At 41.2% G+C, this 27,102-nt stretch overlaps 1 protein-coding gene across 3 annotated transcripts in view; it reads left to right on the top strand.

Annotated features, from left to right (window-relative positions):
- Nucleotides 1-27,102, top strand: part of NUDT14 (nudix hydrolase 14) — an 82,165-nt gene that overhangs the window by 13,754 nt on the left and 41,309 nt on the right. Inside the window, exon 2 of one of the 3 annotated variants that reach the window (XM_075065717.1) lies at nucleotides 24,054-24,210. The exons of the other annotated variants lie outside the window; for them this stretch is intronic. The gene's annotated coding sequence lies outside the window, so the exon portion shown is untranslated. The remainder of the gene's footprint in view (nucleotides 1-24,053; nucleotides 24,211-27,102) is intronic. 3 annotated transcript variants of the gene reach the window in all.

The following is a 27,102-nucleotide window of genomic DNA, read 5'->3' as shown; positions in this document are numbered from 1 at the left end:
CTAATCCTGTTTTTAATAATCCATGACTAAATAGACAGGCACCATGCTTTTCCCAATCGAACATTGTGCTGCAGGTAATTTAGTGAACTATAAAATCAAGACAGAGTTTATTGGCTGCAATGAAAATGTAATATTGCTGTTGAAACTAGTATCCTCGCTTACCTGTCTCATGACTCCTGAATGCAGCTCTATCATATTTTCAATAGATTATAGAACAGGGTATAGAAGGGGTTGTTTCTTTCCCTGCTGGTTACTCTACTGCTGAGGAAGATGTAGTGGCGTTAACAAACTCCATACTGAGCATAGGCAGAAGAGAAAGGAGCGTCTTTCTCTACTTACAGGCAATCAGGCTAACTACCCCCAGCCCAGCTGCCAGAATTGCCAATCATGTAGGCATGCACCCTCACCTGGAGTGCAAAACAGCCTGGGATAGTAGAGGCGCAGCAGCCCCACACCAGGCTGCCTCCAAGAACCTGAAAGGTTGACAAAGGAAAACGGCAAGCCCTGGAGTTTAAGGGCTGATTGACTCATTTTAAGTTAAGTTGATGGACTAGGCTAATGGGAGATGAATAGAGGGAGACCAGTTAGGAGAAAGCTAGGACTTCTGGAGAGACTGCTCAAAAGAACTGTTGACAAAGTAATATGAGAAGTCGGGTTGACTTTAATAGTCCTTGCAGAAAGAAAAGCTAAAACCAAACAAAGCGCAACACAAAATCTCTTAACTTTTTGCTGATATATACCCAAGAGCTAGGGAGGTGAATCAGCCCCTGCAATAGCTGCCTGACTCACAAGCACAGCAACAACAGAGGCAACAACTGTTTGAACAGATGGCATTGCACCAGCAACAGTTGTTGCAATTGATGGCAGACTTGGTACCAGATACTCCTCAGGATCCCGCCACCGGGAATGTGTCCCCTGCACTTCAGAGAACCAGTCCGACCCTGATGCTTCCATATGCCGACAGATGATGACCTGGAGTCTTTCTTGGTGACTATGGCCTGTCAATGGCCGCTGGCACAGTGGGCAGTCCAGCTCCCTCCATTCCTTATTAAAGCCTGGGCAGCATACTGGGGACTTGAAGAAACAGCAGGTCAGGACTTTGAACAGGCAAAGGCTGCAATAATGCATCACCTAGGTCTAGATGAAGAAACCTACTGTAAGCATTTCTGCTATAAGAGATACCCCCGAAAGCATGGCCACAGGCAATCACCCAAAGACTAAAGGACTTCTGGCAGCATTGGTTAAAACTAGAGTTTCAAACGGGACCCCAGATAGCAGAACACACAGTTATGGAGTAGTTTGTAGAGATTCTTCCACTGGTGGGCTAAGACTGTTTGTAGACACTGACCAGTAATCCTAGTGGACGTAACCTGCCTTATGGAGGAACGACATGACTGCTTAAGCCATCCAGGGCCCCTCTGCTACAGAAATACCTGCTCCATACATATGGGAGAAGGAAACAGAGTTCCAAGGAGGGGGGTCCCATTTTGGGTAAACCCCAAGAAAACAGACACCTGACTGGTCATTGGGCCTGATAGGTGACAGATGTGCCTCTCAGGGTCTATGGGTAAGATTCCCTTGAGACAGCAAGCCTACAACTTTAAACAATACACTAACTGCATACCCCATGCCAACATAGGAACAAAGGTTCAGTGAATCTTAGAAAGACAGTTACAAGGCCACTAGAAGACAATGGACAGACTTGATCGTGTGTTACTCCTGTCAGTGGCAGGGACAGGTTTTGCAGCTGCCCCTCCATGGAATGTAATTTCGGGCAGGTGTGAACAGAGAGGATGGCCTAGAAACACTGGCCCTCATAGATGCGGGGTGTGACCAGTTGTTTGTTGGGGAGCAGAGAGGAACAGTAGGGAAGCCGGCAAAGGAGGAAGTTGCCCCTAAATGCATCCATGGAGATATTCTGTGGTATCCCAGCATGATAGTAAAATTGACTATTGACAGGAGCCAAGGTCATATGAAAGTATATGTGTTTCCAAAGTATCTCTACCCATTGATATTAGCCTGAGCCTGGCCGTATTTTCAAGAACTCTTACGGAAGTTTCCCTTAACACAGGAGCCTGAAGAAGGTGCTCCAACAAAAACATTAGAGCTCTTATTCCCTTTTAAGGACTCCAATCTATTTAAATACTGGCCTAGAAGGAAAAAGTTACATAGAAAGAAGTGGATAGACAGGAAAGAGTGGAGAAAGCTGAGAGGCTATTCCCTCCGTAGGCATAATGGAGACCACAGACTATAGTCGATCCAGGCAATGCAGAAGATGCAGGGAAAGAACCAAAACAAGACACTCCCTTGCAAAATGGAGCCAGAGAGGCTAATGGGCTTCTAGGATTTCTGCATGGAACAAAGAAACTCAGGCTTTGAGCAAGTGGCAGTGACAGACCCCAAGAAGGCATGGTAGTACCCTTGTTTTGCCCTTAAGTAGGACTTGTTATATCACATAGACCAGACAAGCTGATGCAGGAGAAACAAACCAATTACAAGTGCCCTAGGTGTACTGTTGTGTGCTAGATATAGAAGCTCACACAATCCCATATGTGGGACACCGTGGGAAAGATAAGATATAGTCTAGGATCCTGTGCCGATACGTTTGGCCAGGGGTCCTTAAAGAAGTCAAGAATTTCTGTGCATCATGTCTTGAATGCTAATTAGTGGCCCCCAACGGAGTCCCATGGTCCACTAGTACCTCTTCCCTTGGTGGAGACCCCCTTTGAATGAATAGGCATCAACCTTATAGGCCTGCTAGAGAAGTGCCTCCAGACACCAGCATATACGAGTATATGTAGTATGCTGAAGGTTAAAATATTATGTACATCCAAGTATCCTCTTCAGACAGTGGGCCTAGTGGAAAGATTTAATCAGATGCTAAAGAGAAGTCTTAGGAAATTTATTACCTTGGACTTGACAGTGGGATCAATTACTCATGGCCCTACTCTATACCATTAGGGAAGTACCCCAAGCTTCTGCAGGATTTTCACCTTTTGAACTGCTATATAGGTGATAGCCAAGAGGCATACTAAACCTGGTGCAGTATATAGGAAAACTAGGCTCCAAGAGCTGAAAACCTTGTACAAGATGTCTTAAAGTTATGTGAGAGACTGGAGGCTGTTGGGGCCTACACTAAAGAAAACCTCAAAGAAGTACAGGAATGACAGTGACGTTATAATAAAGGGGTACAACTATGCACCTTCCAGCCAGGTGACAGAGTTCTACTGCGTTTTCCGAGCTCTGAATCAAAGCTGATCGCCAAGGCCCTTATGAGATGATAAAGAAGGTTGGAACAATGGACTATTTAATCAGACAGCCAAGAGGCGTGCCCTCCCCAAATTTACCATGTAAATTTGCTAAAGCCAGGGAATGCCATGTCCTGAGAAATGAGAACTGGAACCCCAAATTAACAACTGCCTGAAAGAAAGCTCAATACCCCTTGAGAGAACTTAAACCAGAAGCAAAAGGAACAGACACTCCAATTGGTGGCCACTTTTACAAAGATATTCTCAGCCCATTCTGGGGAGATGTCCTTTTCTCACCATCACAATAATATGGAACCAAGTGAAGTAATATGGGAAGAGCTTTGACCAGTCCCCAACAAATTGACAAGAGGTGTTGAGAGAACTCAAGGTCATGTTAGAACTCGTGACAACAGAGGAATCCCAAAGTGACTTGATGAGTACAGTTGTACTGGTTCCAAAGCCAGATGACTCACTGCATTTCTGTATAGACTTCAGAAAGGTGAACACTGCTTGCCCTTCAGGTTACACAATGCAGCGGCTATTTTTCAACGTTTGATAGACTAGTTACTCCAACAGCATAATCAATATGCAGTGGCATACTGGGAGGACATAGTAATTTATAGAAAGGATTTCCATCTGGACAAAATGGCTGCTATTCCCTGGTCACTGAGGGAAGCCAGGTTGACAGCTAACCCAGCTAGTGCATGATAGGAAAACAGGAAGCCTGTTACATGGTCAGTGGAGAAAAAATCCATCTGTTGGTGGATAAGGTTCATGCCTTACAGGCGTATAAAACTCCCATCGTCAAAAGGCAAGTTTGGGCCATTCTAGGTCTAGCTAGCTACTATCACTGGTTCATATCGCATTTTGCCATCATAGTAGTCTCAGTAACCAACATAGCTAAGGGCACTGCCTCAGAATAGATCTTATGGATATCCAGATGCAAACTTCGAGAAGGAATTTGTATTGCAAACAGATGCATTGGATGTACGGCTAGGGGTGGTCCTTTCCAAAGAGGTAGATGGAGAAGAACACCCAATAGTGGACATCAGCCAGAAACTCTTTCCTCATGATGGAGTATACTTGATGATAGAGAAGGATTGCTTGGCCGCCAAGTGGGCAATAGAAAGCTTATGGCACTACCTCCTGGGGAATGTATCCACATTAGTTACAGATCATGTCCCCTTGTGCAGGCTGAATGTACTGGAAGAGACAAACCAGAGGATCTTGAAATGGTGCCTGTTGTATCCGGAAGGCATATGATTGCAACAGCCGGCAGGAAGTTTGCATCGCAGTGTTGATTTTCTATCAAGAGAAGTAGCCTTTGCCAGTCAAGGCTGGGCCTCAGCCTTTAGGGGTGGATTTGTAATGGGGTTTACAAGTCTCATACTGAGCAGAAGGGAAAATAGTCCCCACTTACAGGCAATCAGGTTGAGCACCCCCCAGCCCAGCTGCCAGAATTGCCAATCATGCAGGCATGCACCTACTCCCACCCCCTCAGGACCAATACACAAACAAGCCCAGCTGTAAAGGAAGGAGAACAGAGAGAGATGAGGATGCAAAACATTTTGGGATAGTCGAGGTGCAACAGCTCCACGCTAGGCTGCCTCCAAGAAACTGACAGGGTGATAAAGGAAAATGCAAGCCCTGGATTTTTAGGGGCTGACTGACTCATTTTAGGTTAAGTTGATGGACTGGGCTAATGGAAGATGAATAAAGAGAGACCAGTTAGGAGAAATCTAGGATTTCTGGAAAGAGTGCTCGAAAGAGCAGTTGACAAAGACTTCTAAATGGGCAATATTTAAGGCACAGTGGCATTCATTAGCAAAATGATTATAAAAGGAATAAGAAATATTAGCAAAAGGTTGCTGTTGACATGTTCCTAAAGTGTTAGTGGCAGCTTAAGCCATGTTTTTATTGTATTCTCAGTGCTGTTTTCCTATTTCCATCCTCATGTGATCTAGCCCTGCAGATCTGTAAAACTTGTATGGCACAGTAAGTGGGCGTAATGATGAAAGGACAGTTTCTTTCCTTCTCTTGAATGAGTGTCTTGACACTGGGCAGCAAAGACTGGAATGAAAGGAGAGATTAAATTTGTGTGGTAGTAGACTTGGGACTGATCATTTTAAGGTTCATTCTCTCACTCTGCAAACTATTCTCATGTCTGCTGCTTGCCAGGTTGTTCTTAGCTACCCACCAAGAACCTCCCGCAAAGCCTCTAGAAGTCAATGGAAAGACTCACTGAAGTAAAGGGGCTCTGGATGAGATGAGGTCTTATCCTTCAGCAGCCACAGTTTCTTCTCTGTCTTGTACCCCTGAAGCCTTAGGTGAGTAAATGGAATAAAGCTGCCAGGATGTAACTTGTGCAGAGCGAGAGTTTGACTGTGTGCATCACTCTGAAGAGATTATCCCATTAGGCTTCTGTTTCAGTGTGGTCTCTTTGACTTTGTTTACTTCTGTGTGAATAGTGGCTGTTGTCTCTCACTCTACACTTTATCTATGGCAGGCTTAGATGTATTATGTCAGGTGTAAAATGATTTCCTCTGTCATTGGGTATCACTATTCTGAGATTCTCCAAGGACACCCTTTGTCTCTAGTTCTGCATCCAAAATAAGCATGCTGCCAGTGGAAACAGAAGAGATTGATACAGAAGTTCTTGTTACAAAGAACATGAAATAAGCCTCAGAAACCCAGGAGATTTTCTTCTTTGTGGGTAAAATTTTCAAAAGTCACCTACCCCTGAAAGAAAGTGAATGGGATTTAGGAGATTTTGAAAATTGTACCCTAAATATTTATTTTTACTGTGTTCACTGGCTGTGGAATATGTACAATAAACTTCAAAAAATTCTGACTATTATAGATGACAATTTTCTAACTGAAAAATTGTTGTATCCTCAACATAGGAGAATTCTATATAAAACCTCATCTTGACAGATAAAAACGAACTGATCAGAGAACTAAAAATTAATAGTAACCTTGGTAAAGTAATCAGGACTGGATCATGTTCATAATGTATAAACAATAAAACCCAGAGTAATAATGTATATACTTGGTGCTCTAAAAGGGCCATTTTCACAAATCTGAAAATAATTATGAGTTAAGTTAGCTGAGAGAGAGAATTTAATCAGAAAAATATGAATGATGATTGGGAATTGCTTTATTAGATGCCTAAAACAGCCACAGTTCCACAAATTGAGGAAGAAGACTTTATTGATTAAAAAACTGATTTAGAGGGGAAGTGAAGGTAGCTATAGTAGTGATATAAATTAGAAGCTAAGAATCCTAGAAAATTGAGAAAGGAAGCAAAGGGACACAAGGAGAACTCTGTGGCCAGCAGAATTAAGAAAAAAGGAGGAGTTTATATTAGGAATAAAAAGAATACTCTCAATTATATTTGTCCATTACTAGATGGAAGTGGCAGAATTATCAATAATAATACAGAAAAGGCAGAGATGTTCAATAAATATTTCTGCTATTTGAAAAAAATCATGATGTTGTAGTATCATGATACTAGTAGAATGGAAAGAGTATTATCTTAGGAGACTGTTAAAAATGTCTAACTTTAATAGCTGCTGTTTAAGTCAGTAGGTCCAAATAATTTGGATGCAAGAGTTTAAAAAGAGGTGGCTGAGGAGCTCAGAGGATCATTTATATTGATTTTCAATGAGTCTTGGAACACTGGGGAAGTTCCAGAAGACTGAAAGAAAGCTAATGTGCCAATATTATTAAAGGATAAGTGGATGACCTGGGTAATTATAGGACTATCAGTCTGACACCGATCCTACACAAGATAATAGACTCAATAAATATTAAGGGAGGGTAATACAATTAGTGCCAATCTATATAGACTACACATCCAGACAGACCACCTTAAGGACTTAACTGGAGAGTGATCTGAGTTGCTCTCAATCTGAAAGAAGGCTGCATTCCTTTGGGTTTTGCCTTCATTTTAGTCACTTGGATTTTTTGCCTGCTGTGATTTTGCATAAACCCTCTGCTAGCAAAACTGGGAGGGAGATTGTTCAGTAGCTGTACTTGACAGCAGACTTAGTTGGGATTCATGGCTTTAGTCAGTAATAAGGATAGTAAATGTCATGGAAACTTAAAGAATAAGTTAGAAAGGGTGAGTTCCTGTCTATTGTATGCTGGCGAGTTCAACTTGTTGCACATATTTTTTGTTAGGACTAAATAATGCTCTACAGACAAACATTACTGATATATAAATAATTTTTGAGCAACTGGCACATGAAGAGCAATAATGTAGATGAAGAAAAGCTGCAGAGTGTGTTAGACTTCTTGCAGAAGGGTTGCAAAGAAAAGTGAGAAAATCCAGGGGGAAAATTGCCAGAGGGGTGATTTTTGTACACTCGTTCTCTCTATATCAATTTGTTTTCATCAAGACACCAGGAAAAATTCAGATACTCATAGTCTGTAGTCTGTCTTGGTTTTTGTGTTTGCCATTTCCGTAAGATTTCTATAAAATAAAAAGATTTAAAGCTCCTGTTAAGGTTGAGTCGGAAGTTTTCAGTTTAGGGAGTTGTGACCAGTGCCTGCATAATACAGTTGCAAGAACTCAAGGAAAAAAATGGTATTGAGCATGGTTAAATGAGAAGATACAAGTAGTTAATGAAGCCCAACCGAGATCCTTCATAAATTGAAAGCCAAATGAAAGGAATATAAATTATTGTAGGTAAAATATGAGCTGAAAATAGATCCTGTCAAACTAACCTGATATATATTTTTTTTGAGATTAGAAGTTTGGTTGATAAAGGTAATAATGTTGATGCAATATAGTGTTGAAGTAATATACTTAGATTCCTAAAAAAGGTGTTTGACCTGATACCACACAACATTTTGATTAAAAATACCCTTAGAACAAATAAAATTAACATGGCACACATTACATGAGTTAAAAACAACCTAATTACAGGTCGCAAAATGTAGTTTTAAATGGGAAATCATTGATGGGTTGTATTTCTAGTAGGGTCCTGGAGGGATCAGTTCTTTGCCCTATGCTTTTAAATTTTTTTTTTATCAATGACCTAAAGAAAACAAAATCTGATAAAGTTTGGAGATGACACAAAACTTGGGGGAATGGTAAATAATGAATAGAACAGGTTATTAATCCAGAGTAATCTGGATTGTTTGGTAAACTAGACACAAGCAAACAATATGCATTTTAATATGGCTAAATGTATAGATCTAGGAACAGAGTATGTAGATTATAATTACAGAATGGGGTGCTTTATCCTGGGAAGCAGTGACTGAAAAAAATTTGAGGGTCATGGTGGATAATCAGCTGAAATGAGTTCCCAGTGGAACGCTGTGGCCAAAAGTGCTAATGGGATCCTTGGATGCATAAATGGGAATCTTGAGTAGGAGTAGAGATGTTATTTTACCTCTATATTTGGCACTGGAGTGACCACTTCTGGAATACTATGTTTAGTTCTAATGTCCACAGTTCAAGAAGGATGTTGATAAATTGGAGCAGGTTTAGAGAAGATCCACAAGAATGATTAAAGGATTAGAAAACCTGCTTTATAGTGAGACTCAGTGAGCTCAATCTATTTAGCTTAATGAAGAGAAAGTTAAGTGGTGACTTGATTACAGTATATTAGCGCCTACATTGGGAACAAGTATTTGATAACAGATTTGTCAATCTAGCAGAGAAAGCTATAACAATCCAGTGACTAATTCAGACTGGAAATAAGGTGTAAATTTTTACCAGTAAGAGTAATTAACCATTGGAACAATTTCCCAAGGATTCTCCATCACCAACAATTTTCAAAATTCAGCATGGATGTTTTTTTCTAAAACATATGATCTAGGAATTATTTTAGGAAAGTTCTATAGCCTACGTTGTATAGTTCAACCTAGATGATCTCTGTGGTCCCTTCTGGCCTGGGAATCTATGAACCTTTTAAAAAAAAAAAAACAGACCACCCCAGAACAGATTCAGTATTCTGCCTTCTTTCTGTATAGCAGGAAGGGGTTAAAGGTTTGCTTTTAATGTTAAAATTCCTGGTTATCATTTCTGCTCACCCGGATGGGTTACAGGCAATCTTCATGAAGGTTGAGCACAAAGCATCAAATGTCTGATAAAAGCCTTTATCTCAGCCCTTTGTAGGCCCTGATCTTGCAAACATTTAAGCACATGCTTAACTTTATGCATGTGCATTGTCCTATTGAACTGAATAAAATTAATGTTTTGCTTAACTACTTGCATAATTGGGCCCACCGAGTATAAGAGTTGAGGTTAGTGTTAAGGCTGACATTTAACATGTAATGGGACTGACTTTACATTAACTGAACAATTTTAATTTTTGAAAATTCTTGGTTTTTGGTGTGTGTTTTTTTTAATTTGTTTGGAGCCCATGACCTTGCAAACTGAAATTGAAATTATTCTAGGCTGTATTTAACTTCTTGTTTATTGTCAAGAAAAAGGGTATAGAGTGGGGGAGAGAGAGGTGCTGAAGGCAATAACTGGAAGTTCTTTGCTCTGCAGCCTTTCAGCAGCAGAACTTGTAAGTTCTTCAGCAAGTGCACATGTAATTATCTGTGCCACGCATATGCAATAGATTTATATTTTAGTGTGCCTTGTAAACTTATAGAAACACTGTTCAAAACCACATGTTCAGTGCATAGATTTCAAAGGGTTATCTCTTTTATTTCAAACTATGCAAAGACTTTTGTTCTTCACGAGTGCTATGTCCAGACCAGGGCCAGCTCCAGGCACCAGCAAAGGAAGCAGGTGCTTGGGGGGGCCAGTGGAAAGGGGTTGCACATCCGGGTCTTCAGCAGCAATTCGATGGTGGGTCCCTCTCTTAGTGAAGAATGAAGTGGCATGATAGAGCTGCCGCTGAAGTGCTGCTGATCGCGGCTTTATTTCTCTTCTCTCCTCTCCCCTTCCCCGCTTCACCACTTGGGGCAGCAAACAAGCTGGAGTCAGCACTGGTCCAGACCAAGTTTCAAACTTCAGCTGTTTTGGTTTAGCTTTTTCTGAAATGTATGGTCAGAAATTTTTAAAACAAGAGCGTCTTTTCCCCTCCATCCTTGCCTTCCATTTTGCTCAGACTTCTTTGGGGGGGGGTTTGGGGGAGGGAGATAAATCAAGTATGGAAAATATCAGCACCAAAAATAAATATATAGGAAAGTTATGAGACTATGAAAATGGAGTAAAATCTATTTGCAACCAAGCTGTAAATGCTAGGAAATTAGTCAAAATGCTATAAAGTTCAATATTCAATTTAAAGTCTGTCTTATATATTAAATATTGTTACAGTTTTCTAAAGCAAACCATGTGACTTTGCAATTTGTGACTTTTTCTGGAATTTATCAGAGTTAACATGGTGCCAGAAGAGCCACATGTGTATCCCAGATTATAACCTTAATTTATGTGCTGAGCTGATGGTGTAAAATGATGTTCATGAAAAAAGTCATAAGTTTGACCTGTGAATATATCGTGTTTCTTAGTGCAAGCACCACATCCTGACTCCTAATATAGATTCCAATATGCTTGGAAATTAAGTATTGTTTTATATGTAATGAGTAGTTGCTTTGCAATATAACATTGTAATTAAAATGTGACTGAATTTAGCATATAAATATAAGAAAGACGACACTGGTCAATTCTCATGTTTTTATTTCATTCAAATTTAAGTGATAGCAATAGTAGGCATACGCGAAACTAAACTTCAGCCACTACATTCTTGGAAAGGTACACACAAAAAATGAATTGTGTATCTGAAAAGCAAACTTCCCATGGTTTATAGGAAAGCTTTACTTACACATCAAAAATCTTAGTTGTATGGGTAGTTGCTAGGTATGAAGTGGCTTGGCCCAGCTAATGCATTAACAGTTGAATAAATGAATGTGCATTCTCAACTGTTTGTTTTACCTCCTAAAGTGTGAAAAAATGCACCTTTTAACAGTAAACTCTACTACTATAACCATCTGGCTGCAGTTTCATTATGAACTCCCGCCAAACTCTCACTTTGAAGAGAAAAATTGATATGGGTTGTAAAAAATTATAGTCTCTGACCTCAGGTTGTGTGTTTTTCTGTGTTCCTCTGATGAGGTCTCTACTGATGTATACTATGACTTCTTTAAAACAGTAACTTAGCTGGCTAATGTGAGATACAGAATTACATCCAGGCATCATATTGGGTCTGATCTAGCAATGAGCAGAGCACCTTTAGCTCCTGTTCAAGTTACTTGTGATCTGTGCAGCACCTATTTTGTTCATAACAGTGTTAGTTTGCCCAAAACTGCAGTGCCAGTGAGTCTCAACTATACTGGTGGGACCACCTATAGGGATAGTTCAGCCTCCAAGATCTATGCCATCCCTGGTCTCTGTCATTATATTTGTCAGTAAGTGCCAGCTGTAGCAGAAGTTTTTGTGATTTGGATGTGAACTAGGCTCATTTCACATAGACTGCTGAATTTCCATCAGTTAGTTGGTTAAACCTCTAGGTTACTCCTCTACATTCGCTTTATAGTTTACTCATTAATAATGAGGGATTTCAACTTTCCCTATATTGACTGGATACATATCACCTAAGGAAAGGATGCAGAGATAAAGTTTCTTGACGCCGTAAATGACTGCTTCTTGGAGCAGCTAGTCCTGGAACCTACAAGAGGAGAGGCAATTCTTGATTTAGTCCTAAGTGGAGCACAGGATCAGGTCCAAGAGGTGAATATAGCTGGACTCCTTAGTAACAATGACCATAATATAATTAAATTTAACATCCCTGTGACGGGGAACACCCCACAGTGGCCCAACACTGTAGCATTTAATTTCAGAAAGGAGAACTACACAAAAACAGGGAAATTAGTTAAACAGAAATTAAAAGGTACATCACCAAAAGTAAAATCCCTGCAAGCTGCATGGAAACTTTTTGAAGACACCATAATAGAGGCTCAACTTAAATGTATAACCCAAATTAAAAAACACAGCAAGAGAACCCAAAAAGAGCCACCGTGGCTAAACAACGAAGTAAAAGAAGCCGAGAGAGGCAAAAAGGCATCCTTTAAAAAGTGGATGTTAAATCCTAATGAGGAAAATAGAAAGGAGCATAAACTCTGGCAAATGAAGTGCAAAAATATAATTAGGAAGAAAGAATTTGAAGAATAGCTAGCCAAAGACTCAGAAAGCAATAGCAAAAAAAAATTTTAAGTACATCAGAAGCAGGAAGCCTGCTAAACAACCAGTGGTGCCAGTGGACAATCAAGATGCTAAAGGAGCACTCAAGGATGATAAGGCCATTGTAGAGAAACTAAATGAATTCTTTGCATCAGTCTTCATGGTGGAGGATGTGAGGGAGATTCCCAGACCTGAGCCATTCCTTTTAGGTGACAGATCTGAGGAACTGTCCCAGATCGAGGTGTCATTTGAGGAGGATTTGGAACAAACTGATACTTTAAACAGTAATAAGTCTTCAGGAGCAGATGGTATTCACCCAAGAGTTCTGAAGGAACTCAAATGTGAAATTGCATAACTACTAAGTGTAGTCTGTAACCTATCATTTAAAGCAGCTTCTGTACCAAATGACTGGAAGATAGCTAATGTGACACCAATTTTTAAAAAGGGGCTCCAGAGGTGATCCCGGCAATTACAGGCCAGTAAGCCTAACTTCAGTACCGGGCAAACTGATTGAAACTATAGTAAAGAACAATAATTTCAGACATATAGAAGAACATACTTTGTTGGGGAAGAGTCAACGTGGTTTTTGTAAAGGGAAATCATGCCTCACCAATCTACTAGAATTCTTTAGGGGGGTCAACAAGCATGTGGACAAGCGGGGGGCAGTGGATATAGTGTATATAGATTTTCAGAAAGTTTTTGACAGAGTCCCTCACCAAAGGCCCTTAAGCAAAGTAAGCTGTCATGGGATAAAAGGGAAGATCCTTTCATGTATTGGTAACTGGTTAAAAGATATGAAACAAAGGGTAAGAATAAATGGTCAATGTTCAGAATGGAGAGAAGTCAATGGTGGTGTCCACTGGGGTCTGTACAGGTACCAGTACTGTTCAACATATTCATAAATGATCTGGTAAAAGGGGTAATCAGTGAGGTGGCGAAATTTGCAGACGATACAAAATTACTCAAGATCATTAAGTCCAAAGCAGACTGTGAAGAGTTACAAAGGGATCTCACAAAAATGGGTGACTGGGTGACAAAATGACAGGTGAAATTCAATGTTGGCAACTGCAAAGTAATGCACACTGGAAAACATAATCCCAACTATACATATAAAATGATGGGGTCTAAATTAGCTGTTATCACTCAAGAAAGAGAACTTGGAGTCCTTGTGGATAGTTCTCTGAAAACATCCAGTCAATGTGCAGCAGCAGTCAAAAAAAAGGAACAGAATGTTGGGAATCAAAGGAATAGATAATAAGACAGATTATATCATATTGGCTTTATATAAATCCATGGTACGCCCACATCTAGAATACTTCCTGAAGATGTGGTCGCCCCATCTCGAAAAAGATGTATTAGACTTGGAAAAGGTTCAGAAAAGGGCAACAAAAATTATTAGGGGTATGGAATGGCTGCCATATGAGGAGAGATTAATAAAACTGGGACTTTTCAGCTTGAAAAAGAGAAGACTAAGGGGGGATATGATAGAGATCTATAAAATCATGACTGGTGTGGAGAAAGTAAATAAGGAAGTGTTATTTACTCCTTCTCATAACACAAGAACTAGGGGCCACCAAATTAAATTAATAGGCAGCAGGTTTAAAACACAAAAAAAGGAGGTATTTTTTCATACAATACACAACCGGTGGAACTCCTTGCCATAGGATGTTGTGAAGGCCAGGACTATAACAGGATTCAAAAAAGAACTAGATAAATTAATGGCGGATAGGTCCATCAATGGCTATTAGCTAGGATGGGCAGGGATGGTGTCCCTAGCCGCTGTTTGCCAGAAGCTGGGAATGAGTGATGGGATGGATCACTTGATGATTACCTGTTCTGTTCATTCTCACTGGGGCACTTGGCATTGGCCACTGTTGGAAGACAGGATACTGGGCTAGATCAGCGTTTCTCAAACTGGGGTAGCCACTTGTGTAGGGAAAGTCCCTGGTGAGCGGGCTGGTTTGTTTATCTGCCCCGTCCATAAGTCCGGCTGATTGCGGCTCCCACTGGCCGTGGTTCATCGCTGCAAGCCAACGGGGGCTACTGGAAGTCGCGACCAGTAGGTCCCTCGGCTTGCGCTGCTTCCAGCAGCTCCCGTTGGCCTGGAGCAGCAAACCACGGCCAGTGGGAGCCGCAATCGGCTGGACCTGTGGATGGGGCAGGTAAACAAACTGGCCTGGCCCTCCAGGGGCTTTCCCTACACAAGCAGTGACCTCGGTTTGAAAAACACTGGGCTAGATGGACCTTTGGTCTGATCCAGTGTGGCCGTTCTTATGTTCTTAATTATAAGGGATTGTTTCAAGTGGTTTCGCAGTTCCACCATTCTGTCATGCTTGCTCTTCTGTACGGAATTGCATCCAAAACACATTTTTCTGTTAGTAGTATGATTTTTTTTTTAAGTAATTGTTCTCAGTACTCCATTAATGGAATCAGAGAAACGTTGGAAATCCTCTTTCTTCTGGCTTTTACAGTACATACTAAAAAAAAAAAAAAAAATACTTTGTCACTCCATAATTCTGAGAGATACATTCCTGATTCTTCCTAGTAAGTTTATTGACCTTTAGAAACCTGTTAGTAGGAAATAGTTCTTTGATATCACTTCTTAATTCTGCAAACTGCTTTTGAAAATGAGACTTAATTCACCCCAGTGATGCAAATAGATAAGTGAGTGGAGACTGGGAATGGTGCAGGCCTCTTGGCAACTCTGATTAATGCTGTTTCTGGTCAGAGGTTTCCTGTCACTCTGAAATCTTTTTAGATAGGTCAGGAGTACTGTATTTTTTTAATATAAGATCCCTCAAAAAACTAGCATTAATATGTCATGCATAGTTTTCCAAGTGTAAAATGGAGAAACTTAGATCACACGTACTGGAGCAAGTTTTAAGTATGTGAAATTGGTTATGGAAGAGTGTAAACAATATATCTGGTTATTGAATTGTTCTTTCAGATTTAGCATACTCTATAATAACATTACTAACTTAACTGATTTTCTTGTTTAATTATGGGACTGATAATTTGTAACATTTTCCTAGTTCTGATGCACGTCTTCAAAAGGAAACAAAAGAAGATGAGCAGTCAGATTCTCACTTGATATAAATTGACATAGCTCCACGGACTTTCATGGAGCTACATTGATTTATGCTATCTGGGAATCCATCCTGAGGTTCTGAAGTGAAGACACTCCTACTATAGAAAATATGTTTTAAACACAGCAAAGGGCTATCACACTTCATGTCACAAATTAAATCCTTAAAAGTAAGCAAAGACAGAGTTAAATTATACATCAGTACTCCATTACACAGAATTATTTGTTCAGATAAAAAGTAAATTCCTGTGCTGAACAGTGTTTATGAATGACAAGAACTCTTTGGAATCTATTACTGTCAGTTCTTTATCATCTATAAACATATGGTACAAAGTGTAAATCTTAAGGAAAAAATAAGTTTGAAACCTAAAAATATTTGACTGTTGTGATTAATCTATTAAAAGATGAAAGAAGGTATTATATAGTTTTGTTATACAGAAACCCATTGTATCATACCAGGGTTCAATCTAGACTAATGAGCAACTGTGTCTCCCTTGCCTGGCAGTCCTGAGTGCCTTACAATGCCTTGTGGAAATAGCTCCCACCTGGGCCACGCATAGACAGCATTCAAACCACACCCTTGAGTGTCTGTGTGGAACTGCAGTCTGCCAGCCACGCTTTAGGTTACACTCTGGCTCTCATCGGTCTTGGTTATACTTCAGAGTGACCCCAATGCACCCCCAGTCCCAGATTTCCCCCCAGAAATGTATGTCCTGTACTGCCAGCACTCTCCTGGACAGTACAAAATATTTAAGTTAATTATGCCTTAAACTGACATATTATTCCCTTATCTCAAATAGTTATTTAGACAATGATTTAAACACACTGAATTAGATAATCATAGATGTGTAAGACTGGAAGGGACCTCAGTAGGTCGTCTAGTCCAGTCCCCTGCACTCAAGGCAGGACTATGTAATAACTAGATCATTCCTGACAGGTGTTTGTTTAACCTTCAGTGATAGCGATTCCACAACTTCTGTAGGCCAGAGGTTTTCACTTTTTTTTCATTTGTGAACCCCTAAAAAATTTCAAATGGAGGTGCAGACCCCTTTCTTCTGTGGCAACAACAACCTTTCCTGGACCCCATAGACATAGTCCACTATCCCCAGGGGTCCAAAAACCACAGGTTGAAAAGCAGTGCCCTAGATATACCACATCTACTGCTTCCCCCCACTCCACAAGGCTTGTTACTCTGTCAAAGAAAGCTATTAGGTTGGTTTGACAGGGTTTGTTCTTGACAAATCTATGCGGACTGTTACTTATCACCTTTTAGGATTTGCAAGTTGCTTGCTTGATTATTTGGTCCATTAATTTTCTGGGTACTGAAGTTAAGATGACTGGTCTGTAATTCCGCAGGTTGTCCTTGTGACATTGCACTCCATATATTTATGGAAATTTGCTTATGAGTGTAAGTATAATGTAACTGGAATATGCTTTATGCAAAAGGTCTCTTGTAAGGTATCATTACGAAGCTTATAATCTACTGTGTGTGTTCATCCTGTTTGTATGAATGTATCATTCTTGTATCTGAAGCTAGAAATATGAAGTATTACTCTGAGATGCTACTGTAACTGCAAAGTGTGGACCATTAATGGTGGCTTGGAATCTTGATGGCTCCCATTAACTAGGACAATTGGTTGTAAATGGCTCTGTTTACTTGTAAGCCTTCCTTTATACGTGGGTGCCAGCCAGTGAGTAATGAAGTCTCACAGGACATGTGAACATGTCACATGATACTGGAATCCATCTCAAACCTGGTGCTTCTTCATTTAGAAGGAGGGGTGGGAATCCAGAGAAACAAGATTCCCACCTTGTGCCAAAGCTATGAAAGGAGGTGGAACAGAACAATGGAGGCGGCCAGTGATGAGAAATCCCCTAGTTACCACCTGAGCTGGAACTAACAAGAACTGTACCAGGGGAAAGGATTTGACCCAGACTAAGAAGGAGTCTAGTCTGTGAAAGTAGCTTATTGGAACATCTCTGAGGGTGAGATTTACCTGTATTCAGTTTCTTAAATGTATTAGGCTTAAACTTGCATTTTCTGTTTTATTTTGCTTGGTAACTTACTTTGTTCTGTCTGTTATTACTTGAAACCACTTAAATCCTTCTTTTTATACTTAATTAATAAACAAAAGTGAATTTATTAACCCAGAGTAAGTGATTAATACCTGGGGGAGCAAACAGCTGTGCATATCTCTCTATCAGTGTTATAGAGGGCGGACAATTTATGAGTTTACCCCGTATAAGCTATATACAGAGTAAAACGGGTTTATGTGGGGTTTGGATCCCACTGGGAGCTGGGTGTCTGGGTGCTGAAGACAAGAGTACTTGCTACGCTGTTTTCAGTTAAGTCTGCAGCTTTGGGGGCGTAGTTCAGACCTGGGGTCTGTGTTGCAACAGACTAGCATGTCTGGCTCAACAAGGCAGGGTTCTGGAGTCCCAAGCTGGCAGTGGAAAACAGGCTCAGAGATAATTCTAGCACGTCAGGTGACAGCCTCACCACTCAGTCACAGTCCTTATTATCCTTTTTATAGATTGGCACTATATTTGCCCTCTTCCAGTCCTCTGGAATCTCTCTAGTCTTCCATGAGTTTTCAAAGATAATCAATAAGGTACCTTCTCAGACTGTTCCTTGAATGTTCTAGGATATGTTTCATCAGGCCATGCTGACTTGAAGACGTCTAACTTGTCTAAGTAATTTTTAACTTTCCCTAATTGAGCCTCAGATTCCAGTTCATTTTCACCAGTGTTCACTGTGTTAGATATCTGATCGCTACTAACCATTTTTGTGAAAGTGGAAACAAAAGAGCTGTTTACCTGTTCTGCCATTTCCACATTTTCCATTCCAGGACAGATTGGTAGAGACCAGAAGTCCACTACTGGTTCTGTCATAAGAAGCTCACTACTCACAATTTGTCCATATAGGTTATCTGTACCAGAATATATTTGCCTTCCCTCCTCCACTCCCTCTGTTTATACCGACTTTGTCTTCCAAGTGGATTGTAAGGTCATTGGGGTGGGAATTGATCCCACTATATTTGTTTAGTGCCTCGATCTTTGGGTCGATGGATGCTACTATAATGCAAACAATAGATAACAATTGTCATTGGAAGATTTCTCTGTGGTTTATGTGAAATTAATTTAGCTGTTTATTCTAGGTATATGTCCACAACACACAAAATCCCACCATCATAAACAGCACTATCTGTAACCCTGATTGTCAGCCTCTTTAAAGAGGCCAAGGTTTGAATAGGCATGGAGTATGAAACCTTCTTGTTGATGTTGGGGCAGACTGGTAAGAGAGTACATTATTCGGAAGTTTTCTGTTTGCCTGTTCAAGAAGTAGCTTCCTGTGACTAAGTACAGGTTTTAATAGTCAAGTGCCTTCAATCTATAGCTTCCCTGATTGTTAAATACCATAAGTATGTCCAATAAAATAGAAGCTCCAAGTAATTATCCAGAGTTTGTTTAAATGTGGTTAAAACAAAATCGTTTAACTGTCTGTCCAAAACACATTGTCAATTTTTGCCCTTCTTCAAACCAGTGGAAATTTAGAGTAACTCTTGATTTCAGTGGTGGTGTACTTGATTTCCACCACAGAAAATGAGGGAGGAGCTTTGTCTCTCATCTCTAAATATTTAGGGTTTATAATATAGCGGATTATAGACACTAATAGTATTTAGCAATTATATGGTATTTAACATGTTTAAAAAGATGCCTTTAATTATGCTTGTTTTGTGCATACTGCTATACATTTATACATAAGGATGTAACTTCCAAAAAGACTAAGAAATGTAAACTTAAAGTAAAAATTGGAATTTACTTACTATATATTTGTTTATGTGGAAATTGCTGGGTTTACAGCCTTAAAGACTGAATCTTTGTCTTTACACACACAACAGGATAGCATAAGCTGCATCAGTGCAAGCTTTTCAATACGGCCCAGCAATTGTGCTGCAAGACTGATTTCTTGGTTACATGGCTCAGTCAATCCTTGATTTCTATACTAAGACTGCCAAGTAATGGCAGTTGTGATGATGATTTTGTGGTGTGGGTACTTGTCTAGTGAAAACCACTAAACTCATGTCACATAGGCCAACAAACACTTTTTGGATATGACCAACCTGTACTGGTTTTCTGGCTTCTCCATCCTTGACTCAACCCATTGTGTGATGTTTCTCATTCTGTATTTTACATATTTTCAGATTCACTGCAAGTTTGGGCACACAGTGTTAAGTTAAGGACAGCAGTAGCTGCCTATCCCTGTTGTAGGTGTCATTAGAAGTTACTTTATAAAATGAACAACGTTTATCAGCTGAGATATCAGGGAGGGATAGAAAAGAAATCTGTATAAAATTTAAATTAAAGCTGTACAGAATTATTTTATTTTCTTGAACAAAACATTTTAAAAGTGTATTTTACCCAGTGTGTAGCAAAGCAGGTAAGCAACAGGGCTAACATGCAAGGCTCCAATGAGCACTCATCTTCTTCTCTCCACAACAAAACCCTACTGTGTTCAATAGTGTGCTAAGTCTTGTAGTTAACTGCAACTGATGCAGTTTTTAGCAAGTTTGGTTTAGAATGTTCTTGTTAAAGTGCTAGAAGAAAATGCTGCTCTAACATGATCAATCTGGTTATATCCCAAATGCTCCTAAACATTTTAGGCTACAAAAAAATACAAAAATGCAGTGCAGCACAACTTTTGGTGTAGATGTTATTGGTATAATAGGCCACATTTTGCTTTCTATTAACCCGATGTTCAATGCTATTAATTTCAGTGGAGTTACCTAGGGATAAGAGCAGTATTTGGCTCCATATATGGACTATTCTATTGTAACAGAGAGCAAAATCTGTATACTTAATAAAATTTTATTACCTGGACACACATTTATCATTAAAGGCAAAGTTCTTCGTTGAGTGCTTGCTCATGTCCATCCCACGTTAGGTGTGCGTGTGCCGCGTGCACAGTTGCTGGATATTTTTCCCTCAGTGGTATCCATCAGGCTGGCTAGAGTGCCGGTTCCACACCGTCTCTGTTCCTTCTTACTGAACATGACAGTCACTGGAAGAGCTCCTCTTGCTTCGGTAAACTCCTACTCAGTAGTCTTAGTTTAGTCATTTTTTCCTGGTTTCCCTATCCCAGTTCTTTATTTTCTCCATTTGGATTGTTGTAGATTACATGTATATAGTTAGCTGGTACTTCTCACCCTATTGGAGTTTCTTCTGCTCCCAGTGCTGGGCATGTCCCAGTCCCTGGGTTTCAAGCCATGAGCCTCCTGCAGGAAGTCCATGTCTGTGAGTGACCTGCATTCAAGTTGTCTGAAGGGCCTGGGAGAGAGTCATAACAGGGACTGCTGCCTAAACAGTCGAGACTTTAAGCCCTGTACCAAGGACGGGGAGGCCAGGTTGAAGTCCCTCTTGATGGAATTGGTGCTCCTTCCCTCTTGGAGTCAAGCTGGTCCAACTCAGCACTCAGTTGAGAGCTGTTGGGAGAGACTCTCGGCATCATTCTCCTTCACCAGTGCCGAAGAAGAAATATAAGAAGCAGCTGGCCGTGAGGGAATGTTCCCCGACTCTGAAGAGAGCCAAGTATGGGGAGCGCAGTGGAGTGCGATCTGAGTCTGGCTACTCATCTGCCCCCACTCTGAGGGCGGCACTATCAACTCCGCCTCATAGGCAGGACCATTGAATTCTGACCTGGACCATTTCTTGGCACAGGAGAGTCAATGTGGCACCAGTAGGATTGTGGTACTTTTTACACCAGAGACGTTCATTGAGACCAGGGACTTGCTGGCAACACTGACGCCACTCGCTCTACTCCCAGACCTGATCTCACAAGATCACAGCCAATTGTTCCATCTGAACCTCAAGGCCCTTAACCTCACCATGTGGAAGCTCTATGGTTAAACTCAGCGGAGTGGGCCTATTCAGGGCAAGTCCACCAGGTATTGCTAGATAGTAGGAAACCATCTACTAAACCCACTTACCTCACCAAGTGGAAGCATTTCTCTGTGTGGTCATCCCAACAAGGCCCCTCACCCCCTAGGTCACTTCTCCAGTCCATGACAGAGTATCTGCATCATCTGAAACAGAAGGGCCTAGCCATTTCATTGATTAAGTTACACCTAATGGCCATTTCCACCTTCCCCCTCTGGTGGATTGTACATTATTATTTTTTCAAGGGCTTGGAGAGACTATACATGCAGATTCATGAACCCGTTCCATCGTGGGATCTAAACCTGGTCCTGTTAAGACTCTCAGGCTCTCCCTTTGAGCTGCTGGCATCGTTCCCCTTGTTGTCAGGGCCAGATTAACTCTCCTGTGGGCCTGGGGCTATTAGATTTTGTGATGCCCTTGTATGCAAGTCTTCTTCCTGGGAGGGAGTTTGGTGCAGGAGGGGGTATGGGCTCTGGGAGGGAGTTTGGGTAAAGAAGGGGGATTCTGATCTGGGGCAGGGAGTTGGGGGGAGGGTTGTGTGTGTGAGGTACAGGCTCCGGTTGGGAGGCGCTTACCACAGGCGGCTCCCGGCCGGCGGCACAGCAGGGCTCAGGCCGTCTACCTGCCTGCCATAGCCCAATGCTGCTCCTGGAAGCAGCTGGCTCCTAGCACGTCTCTGCGGGGGCGGAGACAGTGTGTCTCTGTGTGCTGCCCGCGCCTGCAAGCGCTGCCCCTGTAGCTGTGAGGATGGTGAGGGTGGAGGCAGCGTGCGGAGCCACCTCCCACCCCCACCCCTCCGCCAGGGGCCACAGAGATGTGCTAGGAGCCAGCCACTTCTGTGCTATCAGCCTGCCTGAGTGCCTGCTGTACCATGGGACTTTTAGTGGTCCCGGAGTTGGAGATCGCTGCCTGTGTTTTATTTTTGAGGGCTCCCTGGGCTGCAGCCTCTAAAGCCACTGCCTTAATCTGGCCCTGCTTGTTGTACCTCTGAATAAAGAAAACAAACCACACCTTTAATTAGGCAAGCAACATTTATTTTGTTTGTGATTTCCAAAGGAGATTAACGGAGATAGGCACTACTCCCATGGAATTTCATTGGGAATTAGGCAGCTAAAATGCTGAAATACCTCTCCAAAATCCCAGACTATATCTTTTGTGTCATGAAGTCTGAGGCCATAAGTTTCATTACATACTTAACTGGAATTAAGAGGTTATTTAAATCTTTTATCTCTTTTTGTAAACTCTAAAAGGACTAATATTTTTATTTTTATTTTATTCCCCCTTGCCCCCCAGTGAAAGGGGTTTAAAAAAGTAAAAGACTGACCATAATTTGTGCCCTGGTTTTTGAACTTGTGGAGCTTAATTAACAATAGGTTTAATATAAAACAGTTGTTTTCACACTGCTAAAGGTCTCATTCAGACTTGCTTTTCCAGAAAAAAAATGGATTATTTAGTTTCTCCCTATGTAATTAATCTCTCTTTCAAGTAATATGAGACTGAAATTGTCTCACATACTGACTTTCCTGAAATACAACTCTTGACTTAAACATACCGTGTGGACTAGTGCAGTATTGCACCACAATAGAGCCTGATCACTAAATACAGAAAAGGGATATGGTTACTTTGTGCTTAGAGATTTATCAATTCACATAATATATATTATCCTAGGATATTGTTGGAATGCCAGCACTGCCACTTGGAACAGGAAAAGGCCAACATAACATGCAGTATATCTTTTTTCTGTGTAAGACATGTTTACCAGCCACTGCTGGAAGACAAGGTACTGGGCTAGATGGACCATTGGTCTGAGCCAGTATGGCCATTCTTATGTTCCTGTTCTAAGAATAATTGTTTAAATATATTTCAGATTTTATGTATTCATCTTTTTCACAGCATCTGTGTTTAAACCTTGCACAATTCTGTTATAATTAATCTATATCATTATATCATTGAGAGATATTTTGATCATTTTTATAAGGTTTGTAAATGGCACTATTTTATAAATGTATGTCTACGTTTTAATAAAATGAAAGTGTCATGTATTTTTAATTTCATGGAAAGATTATTCTGTTGGAATGACAATGAACATAGTTATCGGAGCTTCAGTTCACCCAAACTCCACAGCAGCAGTGGAAGCAGAACACCATCAAAGGTAGAAATGAGTTATTTGCACACATATGGAGAAGCAAGAATAAAGTGACCTACTTCATCAGTGCAACTTTAAAAACTACAGTCTTTGTAGCAAAAAGCTTGTTTAGGATGACTTCTATATGTATGAAACCATGCATCATTTTATGCTGTGAATATATATCTTGTGTTAAAAAGAGGAAATAAGTCAATACAATGATACTACTTACTGCTGGACAAAGCTGGTTAGATTTAATGTACTGTAAAGTACATAGAGCAGTATAGGAACCATTGGTAACTGTTTACATGCTATTAATAATTAGCAGGCTTTATGCTAGTCTGTTAGCAGAGAGCCAGGCATTTGGCACAATAGAAACTCAACTCCATACAGTTGACTTCAAATTACATTAGATTTGGACAATAAAAGTGAATGGTGCTCATTTGAGTTTCTGCCACTGTAAACAATGGGATGTTGGAATGTTTCATTTGTTTATTGATTTATTTATTTGGACAGGTGCAGGTTGGATATATGAAATGAATTATTATTCAGATATAGTTACAAGATACACTTACAGCACTATCTGATCAATGCATGATGATGAACAGCACCTTGAAGGACTCAAGGCAAATTAGTTTAACCCTTTTATGGGTGTGACACTGCACATTAAAAAGTCAGTAATAATAAGTAAACCTTTCAATGTATTTACCATCTAGATCAGGGGTAGGCAACCTATGGCACGCATGCCAAAGGTGGCACGCGAGCTGATTTTCAGTGGCATTCACACTGCCCAGGTCCTGGCCACCGGTCTGGGAGGCTCTGCATTTTAATTTAATTATAAATGAAGCTTCTTAAACATTTTGAAACCTTATTTGAAACATTGTATGTATATACAACAGTAGTTTAGATATATATTATAGATTTATAGAAAGAGACCTTCTAAAAATGTTAAAAAGTATTACTGGCACACAAAACCTTAAATTAGAGTGAATAAATGAAGACCCGGCACACCACTTCTGAAAGGTTGCCGACCCCTGATCTAGATAATGAACTGTATGTGGGCAAATGGTAGTCATTTTCACAGAAAACCTGGACTTCCTGTCCTGATAACTCCTTTATTTCTCAGAGGGGCAGCCGTGTTAGTCTGGTTCTGTAAAAGCAGCAAAGAGCCCTGTGGCATCTTATAGATTAACAGACGTATTGGAGCATGAGCTTTTGTGGGTGAATACATCGACAAACTGGGTATTCACCCACGAAAGCTCATGCTCCAATACGTCTGTTAGTCTATAAGGTGCCACAGGACTCTTTGCTCTTTTATTTCTGAGTCTCTTATTTTCTGTTTAAAGTTATGTACAGTTCATAGGCCAGATCCCATTACTGTAAATGGGGGCATATTTGAGCAGAAGGGATTCAGATTTGGTGCATCTGTGTTGGGAGCACAGCAGAGCATGGTACTAGCGCTACAGTATAATTTTCCTCAGCTCTGTGGAAACCCTTCTATAAGCGTTTCATGGCAGACAGGTTTAATAATTTGCAAAAGAACAAGAGGGCAGTTGAGGCCAGGAGGATTGCTGCACCTCAAGGCATAATCTCAGCAATGCCACAGGGATTAATTGCCTAAATTTAAATGAATGCTTCATAAACATTAATTCAGGATCTCTTCTCCCTCTCCATAATCTGAATATCTACCTTCCTCAAAGGGATTCCGGGTGAGCAATAATAGTGGGAGCATAAATGAAGGCATGATGGCTCCATTTAAGGTATACTGCAATATGGGGAGCAAATATAAAGGCCCAGGAGCTTCATGCAGATGTCTCTGGCCTCTAGAAGACTTCCTAAAATCTGCATTCCCCCCGTCATGTGCACCAATGAGCATACTACAACATTCTCTGCAATTGTACAAAAGGAAATTCTTCTTCGAGTGATTGCTCATGTCAGTTCCAGGTAGGTGTGTGCGCACCGCACGCACAGTTGCCGGAAGGATTTTCTCCTAGCAGTACCCATTGGGTTGGCTGTGGAGCCCCCTGGAGTCATGTCTTCAAGGCAGTATATAGAGGTCTCTGCTGACCTGCTGCCTCTTCAGTTCCTTCTTACTGCTAGTGACAGTCATTGGAGCAGCTCTTTTGCTAACAGCAAGCGATCCCCTAGTAGACTTTTTCCTATTGTTTCTTATAAATAGTTTAAAAAAAATAGTGTTAGTTCAAATAGTGTTAGTTAGATTCAGATAAGTTTCACTTGAGGGTTGTCCCCCAACCTGCGAGGGCAGGAGATGGGCACACAGGCTGACACTGCTGTGGAACCTGGCACCAGGGCCAATACCAAAAAGGCTGCAGGCCTGGAAATCAGCAGCACTCTCAGCATGGCATTTCAGTGCAAGGGGATCCCTGCAAACCAGAGGGTCAGGAAGGCCCAGTGCCCCTGTGGGCATTTTCCTCAGTCTCCCCAGATGAAGTGGTGGCGGGCACTTCCACCACACTGCCTACCATGGACAACAGGGCATACCTAGAGTTGCCCAGGAGGGTGGCTCAAAATTTGAGCATGCAGGCAAAGGAGGTGTCGGAGGAGACCAACCCTATGGTTAACATTCTGGTCCCTGAAGGTCCTTCAAGGGTATCTTTGCTCCTTATTAAGACTATACATTAAACCACTAAGGTGTTGTGGCAAAAACCCGCCTCTCTTTCCCCCTACCCCCATGGCAAAAGGGGTGGAGAGGAAATATTTTGTGCCCTCCAAACAGTATGTTTACTCATCCTCAGCCAGTACTCTGATGGTAGAGGCTGCCAACCAGAAGAAAAGGCAGAGACAACTGGGGCTGACTCCTAAATCCAAGGAGGTGAAGAAGCTGGATCTCTTTGGTAGGAAGGTATATTGTACTGGAGGGCTCCAGCTTCACGTTGCCAATCAGCAGGCAGTCCTTAGCCACTAAAGCTGTAATTCCTGGAACCTGCTGTCCAAGTTCCAGGAACTGCTTCTGGCAGATTTCCATTTAGAGTTTGCAGCTGTCCTGGAGCAGGGCAAGGTCATCGCGAGGACCTCCTTGCAGGCCTCCCATGACTTGGTGAACTCAGAAAGCCATACGATGGCAACTGCAATAGCAATGATACGGAGCTCATGGCTTCAAGTGTTGAGACTCCCGAACGAAGTCCAACAGACTATTCAGGACTTGCCTTTTGACTGTTTAGGACTCTTCTCGGAGCAAACAGACACTATGCTCCACAGCCTGAAAGACTTGCGGGCAACCCTGAAGTTCCTGGGGCTTCATATGCCAGCCCATTAAAGAAAGCCATTTAAGCTGAAACCCGCGCCTCGCTTGTACTCAGATCCTCCTAGGCAGGACTATAGCAGAAAGCAAGGCAGGAGTAATAGACGGAGGCCCTCTCAGTCCTCCTCTGACCCAAGGTGCAGTAAAGCAGCCTTCAGCCTCCAAACCAAACTTTTGAAGGGGATCATGCACAAGTTCAGATCCAGAATCCTTCCCTTCCGTTTGTGAATCTTCTGTCCCATTTCTGCCACCCTTGGGCTCAAATCACCTCAGACCAATGAGTCTTCAGCATGGCAGAGTTGG

This window comes from Chelonoidis abingdonii, chromosome 4 (assembly GCF_003597395.2).
Source record: "Chelonoidis abingdonii isolate Lonesome George chromosome 4, CheloAbing_2.0, whole genome shotgun sequence".
NCBI lineage: Eukaryota > Metazoa > Chordata > Testudines > Testudinidae > Chelonoidis > Chelonoidis abingdonii.
The sequence above is the reverse complement of the archived record's forward strand: the minus strand, read 5'-3'. Positions and strand labels throughout refer to the sequence as shown.